This window comes from Ornithodoros turicata, chromosome 2 (genome assembly GCF_037126465.1).
Source record: "Ornithodoros turicata isolate Travis chromosome 2, ASM3712646v1, whole genome shotgun sequence".
Classification (NCBI taxonomy): Eukaryota; Metazoa; Arthropoda; class Arachnida; order Ixodida; family Argasidae; genus Ornithodoros; species Ornithodoros turicata.
The window spans coordinates 86923884-86936731 of record NC_088202.1 but is presented as its reverse complement, the minus strand read 5'-3'; positions in this window follow the sequence as shown (position 1 = coordinate 86936731).

Here is a 12848-nt window from a genome sequence, read left to right as displayed (position 1 = left end):
GAGGCAGATGAAGGGCGAATCGTTGGGCGTCAGAGTCGTGGCCTGGGGTGCCGGAACCGGCACGGGAGCGTGAGCTCATAGGGTCCCAGGAAGTGATGCTGCGTACCCGTGAGGACTGCCGTGAAAACTGCCGAGGCGCCGGCTAATGCGGGCCGTGGCGTCGGCGGCCGCGACTGCCGAAACCGGCAGGCGAGCACTTTGCTCTGTTGTCGGGGGTCCTGTGTTGTCGGGGTACTGTGCCGGGGTCCGTGCACAGCGCAGGGCGGTTCCCGGGATCCGTCAAGCGATGGTCGGTTAGAGGATCGTATGACCAGTGAACGGTCGGAGCGTTGCATGGTCGTCTGAACCGGTACCGTGGAGGGGGGCGGTACGTGAGCGTCGGTGCGTCAGTCGACAGGAGAAGGGCAGTCGTGATGCTGTCGTCGTGAGCCGGACGGTGAAATGCTGCACGGCTGCAGAGGTGGGCGGGGCCGTGCTGGACAGTGAGGCCGCAGACGGAAAGGCGCCGGGTACGTTAACGGCGGGGTTTGCAGGCGGTGGGTCTATGTATAGGGCGCTGTGGTAGTGCTCGTCGAAGGCGTCGTCAGGAATTTGGGATGGTAAAGAGCCGAATTGTTCGGGTCACCAAATGTAGAGGACGATGGTCTTCCTCTACATGAGCCCCGACCGGCGATGACGGTGGCCTATCTCCATGGCCGCGCCGGTGGAACTGAGGCAGGTGCTCCAGGCGCGTGGCCATCTTCGTCGTTGTCCACGGCCCGCTACACTCTCCACCCCTCACCCACTTTCCCTTTCCCGCGAACATTTCCTCCTTTCCCTCTATTCCACCTCCTCTCCCTCAGCTGGTATTTTGCACTCCAAAAGGTGGCAACCCTAGCTGACAACCGCAGAAGTCTACAATGCCACAGTTGTCTGAAACAAGAATGAGAAGGAAACAACAAGGGACCGTAGAAACAGGAATAAGCGGGTCACATTCCTCTCTCTCTCTGTCAGGGGATTTAGAGCTGCCAGCCGTCTTGGTTAAGTTGGATATGTGCTTTCTGTTTCTGGCAGAAGAGCGTTACGTTGACTTTGCAAATTTCGGTGTTCAATTCGGAAAATGCAATTTCTCTGACTGAAAACTGATGACAGTGCTCAAAAGTTCGCCGAAGATAAATACTGTTGGTCATATGATATCTAGACAAGTAGACATAATTTAATTAAATTTTTATCTACTGGAATTTTGTAATTTGTGGCATGCTAGGTGAAACATCCTACATTTACACCTTATAAGCCCTTCGTACACCGTAGAAAAGTGTAAAGAAATCACTAAAAAAAACTAGGTGTGATAAAACCATGGGACTTGCTTTATGAGACTCCTGAAGGATTTTGCAACCTACTGTAATGACTTTCGTTAGTGTAATTAATTAATTAGTGCAATTTCGCTAATTAATTTCTCAGAAATGCCAATGAAACGTCACGTTTTTCTGCCGGAATTGGAAAGGCCGTGTCTGAAATAGCGTATCGCGGTCAAAATTAGTTGATTTTGCGCACGTTTTTCAGAGAAAAATTGCTACCCGAAAAGCACCCCAATCCTATCGCAAGTTGGGCGCTCTTGCGGCCTTTGCTTTGCCGCGGATACAAGCTCCGCCCAAGGGCCCTCCCTCTGCGAAGAAAGCAGGAAGAAATAAGCAAACAAAATCGGTGAAGGGGAAGAGTGAAACAGACCGCAATCCTGTTATCAATCACCTAACCGTGTGACTCCGTTTATCGGTTAAATTGTTCTAGCTTCATGGGAGCAGGAGCATGTCCTCCTCTCCGCGCATTGGCCGGTTTGGTGCGCCGTTGAACACCCGAAACTTTGAAGCCTCGATTTCGGGCTCCCGTGGCTCAGTGGTTAGCGTGCTGGCCATGTCACGTCGAGACTGGGAGGTACCCGGGTTCGAATCCGGGTGCCGGCTGTGCTGTCTGGGGTTTTTCCTGGGTTTTCCTCAGACGCTTTCAGACATATGCCGGCACAGTTCCCTTAGAAGTCGGCCCAGGACGCACATTCCCCCAGGGCGTGAGTCGTGACGTTGCCCACATACGTGAGGCCGACTACGGCAAGCCCTATCACCACCACCACCACTCGATTTCGGGACTTTTTTTAGCAGTTCGATTTGCAATATGGAGCGGATTTCTTGGTGGATCTGACTAAGTTCGCCACGGGCTCTCTAATTCTGTAAAAAAAAAAAAAAAAAGAAAAAACGTTAGGTTGACTTGGTAAATTTGTGAGTTCAATTTCTGAGAAATTGAGAAGTGAAAGAAAGTGAGAAATTCAATTTCTTTTAATTAAAATCAAATGAAAATATTTTTGCAAGATGGCAAATTCAGTTGCCACACAAATGCCGTTTACCCCGTATTTTTCTGTCGCTCCGTTTTTTTATAAAGTTCGAATGACACGTTTTTTTAAACACCCTGTATATCCTGCGTGTGGCGTGTGCGTGCGAAACCGAAACCTCCGCGAGTTTCAGTTTGCTTATGCAGCAAACATAGCAAATAAAATTCTTTGTTGCCTTGTTCCTTACATGCCAGTATCGTTTCTACTATTTCCATACCTGCAGTAATGTGAAGTCCCAGGTCCCCAAGTACTACTTGAAGTACGAGCACTTCTACTGTACTCTAAATACATTTCAAATTGTCTACCTTGTAGTGTACTTCAAGTATTTTCCTCCGGTACTTTCCCATCAAGTACTAAAGTGCACAACTGATACTGCAAAGGCAAAACGTGCAAAATATCTATTGTTTGTTTGGAAGGTGTATCTTTAAGAGGAAAAATTCATTGTTGACATGTTTGAAATGTTAACAAGAACTTGTACTTTATACTGTTCAACAGTTTATAATTTAGAAAGGAAATACGAAAATACTACACAAATACGCTATACAGGGTGTTTCACCTAAAGTGATAAAAAATTCTGACTGGTGACGTACTCGCCGGAGGATTGTGGAACTTTCGGCAATTACCTTCTGGAAACTTTTCTCGCCATTTAGGAAGGCTTTGGACAATTTTTATTTCAGGGAAGTTTATTTTTTCAATCGAACTTTTAAAATTACCAATCAAACCTTACTTCTTCTTTTTTTTTTTTACGGAAGTATGAAGTCCTCCACAGATAACCGCAGACCCAACAAGAACTATGCACAGTATTGCAACAGAAATAGTCGAAAAAAAATTTAAAAATGCCGCTTTGACCCCGCCCGCGTGATTGTCGCAAAGAAGGCGCACGGAAGGTGCGGGGGGAGGAGGAAGTGTTCGTGCCTTTTGTTTTACCTTGCTTTCCCCCGCTTTGACCTTGATGCTGGTGACAACCCCCTTATCACAAAGAAAACAAAACAACCGTCTTATCACAAAGAAGGCAAAACAATTGAAGGCGGGGACACTTCCTCCTCTAGACGCGCATTTCGCGCGCGCTTCTATGCGACAATCAAGCAGGCGGGGCAAAAGCGGTATTCTTACTTTTTTTCCCACAATTTCTGTTGGGATACTGTGCATAGTTTTTGTTGGGTCAGCGGTTATCCATGGAGAACTTCCTATTTCTGTAAAAAAAAAAAAGCGAGGTTCGCTTGGCATTTTTTAAAGTTCGATTGAAGAAAATCAATTTCCCTGAATTAAAAACTGTCCAAAGCCTTCCTAAATAGCGGCAAGAGATTCCAGAAAGTAATTGCCGAAACTCCCACAATCCTCAGGCGAGTACGTCGCCAGTTAGAATTTTTATCACCTTAGGTGAAACGCCCTGTATGCGTTGCGATAGGTAACGCGGTTATCGGTATGCGCGTCCACGCGTGTGTTTACGTTCTTTACATGATAACATTTCTGTTTTTTCTTCCTCTCGCAAACAGTAAGGTCACAGAAAAAAGGACGTTCTGCATTGCGTTCCATTTCTCTTCGGTGACTCACCTCATCCTATCGTCATTCATGTAGTTGTTGTTGTCAATTTCTCTTCTATTTTTGAAGGCGTGTGATATGTAAGAAAGCAGGGGGAATTTGGGGCATAATCCCTGCTGTCTTGTGTCTTTTTTTTTGTCTTCTTGTTTTTTTTTTTTTGATTGGGTGTTAGCGCCGCGAAGCAACTGTGGCCATGAGCGACGTACAGATGTGGACAGACGGAGAGAGGATAGCAGGAAGGAGTGGGGGACAGTGGGGTTAGTATGCGTCCTGGGCCGACTTCAGGGGGAACTGTGCCGACATTCGTCTGGAAAGTCTTCGGAAAACCCAGGGAAAACCTCAGACAGCACAGCCGGAGGAAGGATTTCTTGGTTTGTATTACCGAGAGTTTATATTATATCATACGCATATACTGGCATGAGAACGGGACAGGCAGAAGAGGGCAGACGAACAAATTGAGAAATAATAATAGTGTGCGCTAGCAGAACTGATTGCCCGTGCACTGTGAATGCACATTTTACCATCTGTTTTAGTTCATATCCATAGTCAGCTGTCTATCCAGGCTTTGTAACTGTACTTTGCAAAAATGTTCGCTAAATGAGCTTCATAAAATAACAGTGAAAACATAACTACTTTTTCAATTTTTGTCACCCCCCAAACAGACTGTGGAGATATACAGACTAAATTTGCAATGTATTTTACGAGTTTTTTAAAGGAGTACTGAGGTGCCCCCCCTTTTTTTTTTCGGCTATGGCGTGTTCTGCAACGTCAACAGCGTCTGTGTTGTTTTTGTCGTTAGATGGAGCTCGCCTCGGCTCTAATAAAATGAGCTCCAGCGAAAGACCGACGGGGCAGGTAACCTAGAGCGAACGCGCGCGTGGCCTCTGTTCCACACGGCACACGCCTTGCAAAAATCCTCCACCCTTGGAAGGAGCGTATCGGAGAATGAGGGAACGTAGTGACGTAGCCTATTCCCCTGACATGTGAGTTGTGATGTAGACAGCAGGGGTGAGCCGATAAAAAAGAAACAAAGAGAGAATGCACGGGGGCCTTACGACGTCACGCGAGGATCCTGTCTGCGGCTGCTTTCTCCGGCTGTTTTTGTAAAATTGATTGCGCAGTGACGATATGCACCGCACAACGAAAATATTTTGCGTGGTGACTCCTGATGGAGATCTTGAGACAGATGAGACAGGCTATAGAGCCATGTTAAACGTCACCTTAGTACTCCGTGCTTTGCAGCATGGTATTTTGTACTGTACTCTGAAGTCCGCACTACGATGCCAGCTATTTAATACTAGTTTTGGAGTGACTTGCCCATCTCTGCTTGCATGATGTGGAGCGAAGCACCTTGCAATTTTTTAACTTGCTCTAGATGGTTTCGTTTGTAGTTTTTTCTTTTTTTTTTTTTTTCGTATAGTGCCTTTTCGCCAGTTTTTGAACTGTCGCGTCGGCTCACGGCTATCGCCTCAAGTTGCTTTGCTGCGTAGGTAGCACTGCGGACTTTCTCTGTAGTATCTTTTTTTTTTTTTTTTTGGTCTCTATGACTTTAGCACGTTCTGGTGGTCACATTAGTCGCAGAGAGTCGTTGGTAGATCCAGTTCCTCTCGAAAGCAGAAGAATCAAGAGAACTGGTCAGATTAACGATGCCGCTCAGTTATTTTTTTTCTAGTTCTGTGTTAGCTCCGCGAAGCAACTGTGGCTATGAGCGGCGTACAGACGTGGACAGATGGAGAGAGGACAGCAGGAAGGAGTGGGGAACAGGGGGGTTAGTATGCGTCCTGCTGGGCCGACTTTAGGGGGAACTGTGCCGACATTCGTCTGGAAAGTCTTCGGAAAACCCAGGGAAAACCTCAGACAGCACAGCCGGTGACAGGATTCGCTCAGTTATTGGAGCAGTTTATTCCGTTTAATATTTGACCTAGCGAAAGTGCAAGGGCTGCAAGTGAACAGGTACGTAGTAACGTGAAACAAACTTGTTTTCTGATCTCCATTTTAGCTGCCTCTCTTGGATTTCCTTCTCGTTGTAGTCGTGCTTCCTACTTTAAAGCACGAATTCTCTCGTTTGTAAACGTGAACGTTCTCACACATTCCTGATCCATCGTGCCATTGCATGCAATCGCCTACCAGCGAAGCACCCTCCATTCTTATCACCCTCCTCTTGTCTGTTGCTTTTCCCTTGTTATTAAAGAAAGATTTCGCTGTCCAAGCATTAATTCGTAGACGTTTGTTTCCACAGGTAGCGCATTCCCGAATTTACCGAATCCGTGCTTATAGTTCATTACAGGGTGTCGAACCGAACCCGGACCGAAAACCGTACCCGAACCGTTATTTTTGCCGGAACTGAACCTGAACCCGAACTGAAATTTTCATGACACTGTTGAACCCGAACCGGAGCAGAACCGGAAAAAATATTAGCGGTAACCGGTTCGCAACAAAACGGTTCGGACATAAAAGAAGTCCGAAGCCTCAAGTGCCTCCCAATACCCGAACGAGGACACATTGGTCTCCATATCATGGATTTCGCAAATTTTCACCTAGCAGTCAAACGAGGACTTCAGGCGCATTGTCCTTGTGAGCGCGGCGGCAAGCGCCCCACTCACGCGCTGAAGCGTCTGCTCATCCGAGAGGAAGCGCCACGCACACGAATGAAGCAGGAATAGGTAGGACAGCTGTGTAGCTCTATAGGACGAATATGTGATTAAGCAACCGCCCAAAATTGCCCTTTACACGTGAGCAGTAAAAGTTAAACAAGTCAGAAACATGGGAAGTGGAGAAGGAGCGCACGCAGAACGGTGCCTGTTTGATTGGTCGTGGTTTGAAAAGTAAATGTAGTTCTGCTTACTGGTAGTGCAATTGTGTCGTGACACGTTGCCTTTGTGTTGTGGATTAACTGGTACACTGCTGTGTGCTCGGACAGAGCAAGGCTGGAAAACTTATTTTCGACATGATTCAGTACGATTGCAGATCGATTCACGCTGCGAATTCAGTGTGCCGGCAAGTACCGCCGTCTATGTTACTGTCCATCTTGTTGGGCTTCCTTTAAGTATATCTTGCTGGCACTGTGCGTGTGAAAAAAAAAAGAAAAAAATAGAAGATTTTGGGAATAGAAAGTATCAGGACTACACCGCTCCATCAGCATGGACGCTACTAGCAAGTGTTCATCCACTTCTCCTTTTTCTCGCTAAAGGGAGTAGGTGAACATTTTGGTGAAACCTCACTCGCCCTCACCCTCACGGCCCTCACGGGCACATGCCCTCACTCGGCCTCACCCTCACCGCCCTCACGAGCACAAGCCCTCTCTCGCCCTCGCCCTCACGGCCCTCACAGACACATGCCCTCAATCGCCCTCACCCTCACCGCCCTCACGAGCACATGCCCTCACTCGCCCTCACGGCCCTCACAGACACATGCCCTCAATCGCCCTCACCCTCACCGCCCTCACGAGCACATGCCCTCACTCGCCCTCACCCTCACGGCACTCACAAACGCAAGCCCGAGGGTCTTACCCTCATAAGGTCTCCTCTGAGTGCACTCATGAGGTCTGAGGGGCGCCAGGTCTCTGTGAGTGAAGTCACTGGTGAGGCATGAGGTATGTGAGGTCAGTATGAGGGCATTCAGAAATGAGGTCAAATGACGCATACCAGACGTGCCCAAATTAAATTATGAACATTGATGATATGGTTCAAGCGACACAACTACCGGCTGCGTACTCTTTAAAGGGCTGGTGTGCACGTATTTAGCAATTTCGTCTACGTCGCGCTGGGAACACAGCAAAGCGTCCTGAGCTGACTGATTATTTGGCGATATGGTTCCAGCGACCCAACTACAGGCAGGGTGCACTTCAAAGGGCTGGTGTGCCCGTTTTTAGCAATTTCGTCTACGTCGCGCTGGGAACACAGCGAAGCGTCCTGAGCTGACTGATTACTTGGTGATATGGTTCCGGCGATACAACTACAGGCAGGGTGCACTTTGAAGGGCTGGTGTGCTCGTTTTTACCGATTTCGTCTATGTTGCGCTAGGAACACAGCAACGCGTCCTGAGTTTACTGATTACTTGGTGATATGGTTCCAGTGACCGAACTACCGGCAGGGTGCACTTTAAAGGGCTGGTGTGCCCGTTTTTAGCAATTTCGTCTACGTCGCGCTGGGAACACAGCAAATCATCCTGAGCTGACTGATTACTTGGCGATATGGTTCCATCGACCCATATACAGGCAGGGTGCACTTTAAAGGGCTGGTGTGCCCGTTTTGAGCAATTTTGTCTACGTCGCGCTGGGAACACAGCAAAGCCTCCTGAGCTGACTGATTAGTTCGTGATATGGTTCCAGCGACCCAACTACCAAAAGCGTGCGCTTTAAAGGGCAGGTGCGCCGGGTTTTAGCAGTTTCGTCTATGTCGCGCTGGGAACACAACAAAGCCCAGGACACTTGGCTGTTTTCCCAGCACGACGCAGACGAAATTGCTAAAAACGTGCACATCAGCCCTTTAAAGTGCACCCTGCCGGTAGTTGGGTAGCTGGAACCATGTCACCAAGTAATCAGTCAGCCAAGACGCTTTGCTCTGTTCCCAGCGCGACATATACGAAACTGCTAAAAACGGGCACACCAGCCCTTTAGAGTGCACACTGCCTGTAGTCGGGTCGCTGGAACCATATCACCAAGTAATTAGTCAGCTCAGAACGCGTGGCTGTGTTCCCAGAGCGACGTAGACGAAATTGCTAAAAACGGGCACACCAGTCCTTTAAAGTGCACCCTGCCGGTAGCTGGGTCGCTGGAACCATATCATGAAGTATTCAGTCAGCTCAGGAGGCTTTGTTGCGTTCCCAGCGCGACGTAGACGAAATTGCTAAAAACGTGCACACGGGCCCTTTAAAGTGCACCATGCCTGTAGTTGGGTCGCTGGAACCATATCACCAAGTAACCAGTCAACTCAGGACACGTGTCTGTGTTCCCAGCGCGACGTAGACGAAATTGCTAAAAACGGGCACACTGGCGGTAGCTGGAACCATGTCACCAAGTAATCAGTCAGCCAAGACGCTTTGCTCTGTTCCCAGCGCGACATATACGAAATTGCTAAAAACGGACACACCAGCCCTTTAAAGTGCACACTGCGTGTAGTTGGGTCGCTGGAACCATATCACCAACTAATCCGTCAGTTGAGGACGCTTGGCTGTGTTCCCAGCGCGACGTAGACGAAATTGCTAAAAACGGGCACACCAGCCCTTTAAAGTGCACACTGCGTGTAGTTGGGTCGCTGGAACCATATCACCAACTAATCCGTCAGTTGAGGACGCTTGGCTGTGTTCCCAGCGCGACGTAGACGAAATTGCTAAAAACGGGCACACCAGCCCTTTAAAGTGCACACTGCGTGTAGTTGGGTCGCTGGAACCATATCACCAACTAATCCGTCAGTTGAGGACGCTTGGCTGTGTTCCCAGCGCGACGTAGACGAAATTGCTAAAAACGGGCACACCAGCCCTTTAAAGTGCACACTGCGTGTAGTTGGGTCGCTGGAACCATATCACCAACTAATCCGTCAGTTGAGGACGCTTGGCTGTGTTCCCAGCGCGACGTAGACGAAATTGCTAAAAACGGGCACACCAGCCCTTTAAAGTGCACACTGCGTGTAGTTGGGTCGCTGGAACCATATCACCAACTAATCCGTCAGTTGAGGACGCTTGGCTGTGTTCCCAGCGCGACGTAGACGAAATTGCTAAAAACGGGCACACCAGCCCTTTAAAGTGCACTGTGCCGGTAGCTGGATCGCTGGAACCATATCACTAGTGCCTTCATAATTTGCCCACGTCTCGTAAGCGTCATTTAACCTCATTTCTGAATGCACTCATACTGACCTCACACCCCTCAGGCCTCACCAGTGACTTCACTCACACAGACCTGGCGCCCCTCAGACCTCATGAGTGCACTCACAGGAGGTCTCATGAGGGGCAAAACCTCATGAGTGCACTCACAGGAGACTTCGTACTTCGTGAGGGTAAGACCTCATGAGTGCACTCACAGGAGACCTCATGAGGGTAAGAACCTCATGAGTGCACTCACGGATGGCCTGATCGCGGGCTTGCCCTCACTCACCCTCACCTCAAAGGCGTGAGGTGAGGGTGAAGGGCACTCATGAGGGCCCTCATGAGTGAGTTCGCCCAGCTGTGCATACCACTAAAAACGTCAATGCAGACAACAGCAGTAAGCTATTAGCCACGCATATCCTGATAAAAGCAGTTCTATGGGAGATATAAAATGGAAGCGTTGAACCGGTTCGCGAACCGGTTAGATTTTTGGGTTGCCCGAACCGGAACTGAACCGGAACGAAATCCAAGCAATGCGAACCCGAACCGAACCCGTATTTTTTGCGGTTCGACACACCGGTTCATTATGAGCATTATTAATCATCGGAATCCCCACGGTTTGAAATGCGCGCGCAGAAAGACGTATGCACGACGTCAGGGTGGGAAAATGTGGGCGGTGCCGCCTTTGCGGCTGACTCCCTGAATCCCTTCTCTCCTGATGCAGAATCCTTTGCATCCCGCTGCAGGGAATACGTGAGGAGGAGGTATGGGAGTGGGAGACTCTTTTCGGCTGTAGTTCATAGGCTCCGCCTCATGGCGTGCGTCATATGTCACATGAGGAGGGAAAGAGAGAGCAAGGGATGGAGCAGGAATGGCGGGAACACCAAAGACGGGGACGGGGAGGTCAGATTGGTATGTGCCCGGCGGCAGAACTGTTTGCAAGTAGGGGAAATTATGCGAGTTTTTTGGGAGTTCTAACTTCAAAAAGGTATTATGAGCGGTTATATGTACGTAGCCCGTCAGACTGAGAACAGGATAAACATTCCGTTAAATGTTCCTTTGAAACAGTCAGCACTTCCAACGAGTCACCAAATATTATTTACGCCGTTGCCTGTGTACCGCTGTCCGACGCGCGTTACCCATTACGGCTTCTTGAACTCAGCATTATGTATTCGATACACGGTGATTTTCAAATTTATTTTACTTCACAAAATATTATAGATTATCATAGCTATGTGGACCTTTTCTACGAACTTTGTGTTTCCTCTCATATCAAACTCTGTGAAGTAGGGTTGGGTCCTTTGGCTACCAGGGGTAAACATCCCATGTCATCATAACTTCTCTATCATTTATTGTTGTTGTTGTACATGCTTCCGAACTTCGAGATATATAGAGAAACTCTTTCATTAAATGGGATACATTAATCGTATGTATATTGCTCTCAGTCTATTCTTTTGCTATTTTCGTTTATTTTATGTTTCCAGCGATTTGAGCACACATTTGAATCACACATCACAGGCACAACTGCCAGCTCACACCTGTCGCACTTAGTCTAATTGTGCTGCAGAAGACGAAAGTTCAGGGAGTTCAGAACAGTTCCCTTGCGATTCGTAGTTGTTGATTGCAAACTTTATCCGAAGTTCAGAAGCAGGCACTTGTGTTTCCGTTCGGCAAGCACTAATCTCCATCTTGCGTTTCATCCCCGTTTTCTCTTTCGTCTAATAAATATATCCCCCCCCCCCCCCTCAATCTTGCCTGGGAAGTAAGGACTAGTGAACGAGTTACTCTTCTTGTTGCAATCTGGAATGATATGCTTGGTTTAACAAACGAACAAAAGCTTTCCTTGCCGTATGAATTATTTTGAGTGCCAGATACCCAGCGCTGTCTCCGATCGGCTTCCCTATTTTGGCCGGGGCAGTGCCAGTGCCGTGTATTACGGCTTTGGCCCGGGGAAGCGGCAGGGGTTATATTTATTAGACCAATGGGAAAAAAACGGGGGGGGGGGGGAAGGTGGGGAAGTGGTGAAACTTCAGACACTTCCCAGTTTCGCTCGAGATGAAGAACCACCTGAATGCGCTCAGTGTAGCGAACCGCTGTCGGTTTTACACAAACTCATCTCATCTCCATCCAGCAAGGCTATGCAGTATTACGCTTTACCTTATAAAACTACGAGCACATGTCCACATGTGCACATTCCCCATCACTCCGCAGCAAGAAGAATCGCCAGCGGCCTGCGCGCGGGCAGAAGCGACTTTCTCACGTGACATATGACGTTCGCCGAGAGGCGGAGCCCGTGTGACTCGAACTACAGCCGAAAAGAGTCTCCCTTGTCGGACGCTGACACGTCGCAGCGGTGATGTCTCGCGAGCCGATGGGGAGACTCTCGGGTTGCTCTTCCCCGTAGCTGCGGGTACTCTGGAAATAACTCTGGAAATATGACGATTTCAAGTGAAACGGCTCGTAGGAGAGTTGTTTGAAGTCAAATGCTCCTGCAAGACATGTTTATTTCAACCATATCACGGAGCAACCTTTCCATTTAAAGATTTGTTGATTGTTTGAGTCTTTTTTTTTTTCGCAATGCTTTCGCAATGAAACTTTGCATTTGTATACCGGTGGTCTCACATTACCGCCCACGATCTAATATTCTACTATTCGCACTGAATATTCTTCAGTAGAAAGACGATAGGAAAGACGTTGACGTAGACCTCTACAGCAATGCAAAAGCGCTTGCGCTTTCCCTGTTCTGTTTCCCCATTGTTCTCGGTTTTCCCTGTGATGATTGGGCATCCACCTCCGTTTTGCACCTCTTGAGAAGGAGAGGGGGGGAGAGCGTAAATTGTGGTTTCGACATTTTTTTTCGACAACTCGTAAATTTTGGCGTATCGAACCAGTCCCGTTCCTTTTGTGTTACTTTCAAGGTAATGATAGCTTTCATTCCGCGACGAGAAATTAGTTTTGCACCTGCTGTTCCGTCCTCTCTCTTCCCTGTTTGAGGTTTTTTTTTCAAGCACAGGGTTTCAATTTACCCCCCCCCCCCCCCCAAACAGAACAAACCCTCTCGGGGTGTTCCTGTGGATATCCTTTGACGGAAATTCGGATCTCCCTGGGAGACAGACATTTTTCCGACGGACGTCCCCCACATTTC